Genomic DNA, 5115 nt, shown 5'->3' on the forward strand with positions numbered 1-5115 from the left:
TCCATTTATCTGTCATCTGATCTATCCTATTATATCTATCTATCAATCATCTGATCTATGCTGTCTATCTCTCTATCTCTCTAATTAGCCATTCTCTCTCTCTCCATTATCTATCATCTGGTCTATCCCATCCATCCATCCATCCATCCATCCATTAATCTATCAGTCTATCCAGCCATCTATCTATCTATCTATCTATCCATCCTATCCTATCCTATCCTATCCTATCCTATCCTATCCATCTCTATCCTCCCTCCCGAAAAGTTTCCCCTGCCCCCCCCAGCAACAAGAGGCTGACTCCCCACAAAAAGGAGGCTTAGGACTCCACTATCCCCATCAGGCGTCCTCCTTTCCCAGGACATGTCCTACATCCCCTCCAGGAGGAATGGCCAAAGCCCCTCCATTTTGAGAAGCACCAAGCAGCATCCCTAGAGAGTTCACTATAGTTCACTATTAGGGAGGAGGTATAGAAACATAGCTGCTAGGCACTTATATATTTAAGTGAGTGTTTCTAGCTTGTGTTTGGTCATCATGTCCAACCTTTGTCCTGGAGCGTCCTCCATTTGTCCTCCTTTGTGGTTACCCTGATCATATAAGAAGAAATTGGGGAAAGGAAGGGGGGGGAATAGCTTTTTAGGGCTGATTTTCTCACTCTGATTGATTCCTATTTAAATCCCATTCCATTCAGTGGGCCTTTTTGGCACTCAAGCAACAGCAACAACAGCAACAACAACAACAGCAGTAATGCAACAACAACAACAACAACAACAGCCTCCACCTCCCTCTGGACCAGTCTTTATAGGTTTGCCTTACAGACACCAAAAGGAAAGATGGAGCCTGAAAAGAAGCAGAGGCAGCAGGGGTTTTGCACCCTGATCCTTTTTGGCTCCAGGATCAGGGCCTCAGAAGGTCCCAATAGGTCTACCTCCATTTCCCAATGTCAAAAAGGACACTCTCCATATTGCTGTCCCCCAAAACCCCAAAAGAAGGGAGCCATAAAAACCAATGCAAGTCACATCCATTCTCTGCTGCAAAGGCTGCAAGAGAGGCCTCCATCTTAGGTTTCCAGCCCTTCAAAACCAAGGCCCAGCTTTTAGGTTGGTCCCCATTTGGATTCGGATTGTTATACCTTTACATCCAAAATAATAATAATAATAATAATAATAATAATAATAATAATAATAATAATAATAATAATAATAATATATCTTTACCTCTCATTAATTCAGATTTATTAAATCCTACCTAAAGCATTAATTCACTGCTAAAAAGAAGAAGGAGAAAGCCTCCCAAAAGTGCTGCGCTGCCTTATATTTCCGAGAACCCACTCCTCCTTTTCTAGTCAATCAATCAATCAATCAATGTTTATTGATTAGCCCTTCGGCCGTATCAAAATAACATAAAAGCAGATATCAAAGTCTATAGAAGTTCTATAGAAATTGGGAAGAAGCTAAATATAATCAATAAAATGTGAATAAAATATAGATATCGATACTATATAGATACGATTTAAGGGCAAAAACCCGTAAGTGGAACAAAATGATAAAACTTGATTATAAAAAATCTATATAAAAGGTTCAAAGTACAAAAATGGGTCAAATTCTAGTCCGTAATTCAAAAGTACAAAACCCAAAAGGAACAGAACAGCAGGGATATATATATATATATATATATATATTGTTTTGTTCTTTAAACTGGAATTATTGATTATCGAAGGAGATGCTGGACATAGGACAGGGATCAATCATTTGAAAAGGAACCCATTGGGTCCCTCTTTCACACCTTTAGGACTTGAAGGATCCTAAAGGGGACCTATCCCTGCCACAGTGGCTACAAAACCCCATTGGAAGTCTGCTGGGGAGTCTAGGGACCTACTATAAGCCATACACATAATGCAGGCCTATAGTAAGGCCCCACTGAACTCAATGGGATTTCCTTCTGGAGGAAACAGGGATGAAGTAGGAAAAGGTTTAAACCCCACTGTTTACTCCTCTGCCTTTGGGAAGGCCAGGCCCTATATAGGGCATTGCATAGGGTTTGGGAAACAAGAGGGCAGCTGGGATTGCAAACTAAATCAATATATATATAGAGAGAGAGAGAGAGAGAGAAAGAGAGAGAGAGAGAGAGAGAGAGAGAATAGTATGTGTGTGTGTGTGTGTGTATGTGTATTTGTGTGTTATTTTCTATTTTATACACATGTATGTATTTATATGGCTGTGTGTGCATCTATATATATGTGTGTGTGCACATCTATATATGTGTGTGTGTGTGCATTGCTATACTGTATATGTGTCTGTATACATGTGTATGCATATATATGTGTGTACTATTTTCTATTATATATGTGCGTGTGTCTATATTTGTGTGCGTGTGCATTGATATATGTGTGTGTGTATACATGTGTATGCATATATATGTGTGTGTGTATAACCTAAATCAAATATGTACAGAGAGAGAGAGAGAGAGGGAGAGAGAGAGAAAGGGAGAAAATAGTGTGTGTGTGTGTGTTTATGTATATAATATATGTGTGTGTTTGTATGTGTGTGTACAAGTGTCTGTTTGTGTGTGTGTGTGCTATTTTCTATTTTATATATATATATGTGTGTGTGTGTGTATATACTATTTTCTCTCTTTTAACTTTCTCTCTATACTTATATTTAAAAATTGAGTTAAAGGGAGAAAACAGCTGAAGAGGAAGAAAAGGAGAAAATATCTTAATATCTTTATCTCTATCCATGTGCTATTTTCTCCCTTTAATACACACTTTCTCTCTCTCTCTCTCTCCATATATATATATATATATATAGAGAGAGAGAGAGAGAGTCAAAAGGAGAAAATAGCTTAAGAAGAGGAAAAAATAATGGTTGGGAAAAATAGTTTAAGTGGAGGGAAAGGAATTGGGAGAAAATATCTTAATACCTCTCTATCTCTATCTCTATCCATTTGCTATTTTCCCCTTTAATACACACATCCTATCCTATCCTATCCTATCCTATCTATCTATCTATCTATCTATAATTTAAAATTGAAATCTATCTATCTATAATTTAAAATTGAATTAAAGGGAGAAAATACTTTAAGAGGAGAAAAAAAAGTATTAGTGGGAGAAAAGACTTTAAGTGAAGGAAAGGAATTCTCTCTCTCTCTCTCTATCTATCTATCTATCTATCTATCTATCTATCTATATTTAAAAAGTGAGTTGAAGGGATAAAGTAGCTTAAGAAGAGGAAAAGGAATCGAGGGGAGAAAATAGCTTAAGAAGAGGAAAAAAGAAGTGGTGGGAGAACATGGCTTAAAAGGAGGAAAAGTGGTGGGAGAAAATAATTGAAGGAAGGGAAAAGAACTGATGGGAGAAAATAATTGAAGGAAGTAAAATATTGTTGGGAGAAAATAATTTAAGAGAAGGAAAAAGAATTGTTGGGAGAAAATAATGTAAAGAAGTAAAAAGAACTGATGGGAGAAAATAATTGAAGGAAGGAAAAAGAACGGATAGGAGAAAATAATCTAAGGAAGTAAAAAGAACTGCTGGAAGAAAATAATGCAATGAACTAAAAAAATGTTGTTAGAAAATAATTTAAGAAAAATAAAAACAACGGATGGGAGAAAATAATTTAAGAGGAAGAAAAAGAATCGGTGGGAAGGATAGAAAAAAGGATAGGAACAGAAAACATAGAACGGTTCAAAAGGAGGGAAAAAGAATGAGTGAGAGAAAATGGTTTAGGAGATTAAAATGAATTGGTGAGAGAAAACAGTTTTAAGAGGAGGAAAAAAAGAATGAGTGCGAAGGATAGAAAGCACAAGTTTAAGAAGAGAAAGAAAGTGCACAGTATAAAAACAGGCGGAAAGGAGGAAAATATCCTAATAATCCAAAATTGTGTGGAAATTAGAGCAAACTTTTGCAAACTTTTAAGCAAATTGCAGTAGAAAAAAGTGCCTTTTTGAAGGAAGGAAGGAAGGAAGGAAGGAAGGAAGGAAGGAAGGAAGGAAATGGGACTTTGTTTAAACCCCTTTTCTCTCAATTCCCCAGGATTAGTTTCCCAAAGCTTAACCCAGACAACTGTCCTTTTCTCCATCTGGATATAATGGAAAAGTCCAGAGGAGAGAAAGAAATCTGGGTTAGGAGAGGAATTAAAAGAGGGAAAGGAAGAAATGTAGGGCCTAGCTCCCCATATCCCCCCAAAGGGACTTTTCACCCTCAATAAATGGGGTCCTCCATCCCCTTTTTAATACAAATATAGCACTCAGATATCAAAAGGTATCATAATAATAATAATAGGCTAAGACCAAGCCTGCTAAAATTTAAATTAAAAGGGTATTTTAAACTATGTTTTTGCCTTCTTTCTATTTTCTATCCCCTTTTGAGCCATGGCTTTTGGCCTAGGACTGTAAGGAAGGCAAAGTCAGACTGAAGATTGTATTGGCCTTTGAAACTTATGATCCCCTAAAACTTATAATTTGTTTTTAAAACTTCTGATCCCCTAAAAATTATAATTACAATTTTTTAAAGCTTCTGATCCCCTAAAATTCATAATTACAATGTTTTTTAAACTTCTGATCCCCCAAAACTTATAACCGTCATTTGTTTTCAAAACCTCTGAAACCTATAATTATAACTTGTTTTTTAAAGCTCATGATCCCCTAAATTTTAGAATTGAAATTTGTTTTTAAAACTCCTGATCCCCTAAACATTTATAATTGCCATTTGTTTTTTAAAACTTCCGAACTTATAATTATAATTTGTTTTCAAAAATTCTGATCCCCTAAAATTCAGAATCGTAATTTTTAAAATTTCCGATCCCCTAAAATTTTTTTACTCATTAATTTGTTTTTTTAAAAAAAACATCTGATCCCCTAAAATTCAGAACTGTAATTAGTTTTTTTAAACTTCTGATCCCCTGAGTTTTATAATCGTCATTTGCTTTAAAAACTTTCTGGACTTATAATTATAACTTGTTTTTAAAACTCATGATCCCCTAAAATTCATAATTATAATTTAATTTGTTTTTAAAACTTCTGATCCCCTAAAATTCAGATTTATAATTTGTTTTTAAAACTTTCTGGACTTATAATTATAACTTGTTTTTAAAACTTCTGATCCCCTAAAATTCAGAATTG

This window comes from Sceloporus undulatus, chromosome 11 (genome assembly GCF_019175285.1).
Source record: "Sceloporus undulatus isolate JIND9_A2432 ecotype Alabama chromosome 11, SceUnd_v1.1, whole genome shotgun sequence".
Classification (NCBI taxonomy): Eukaryota; Metazoa; Chordata; class Lepidosauria; order Squamata; family Phrynosomatidae; genus Sceloporus; species Sceloporus undulatus.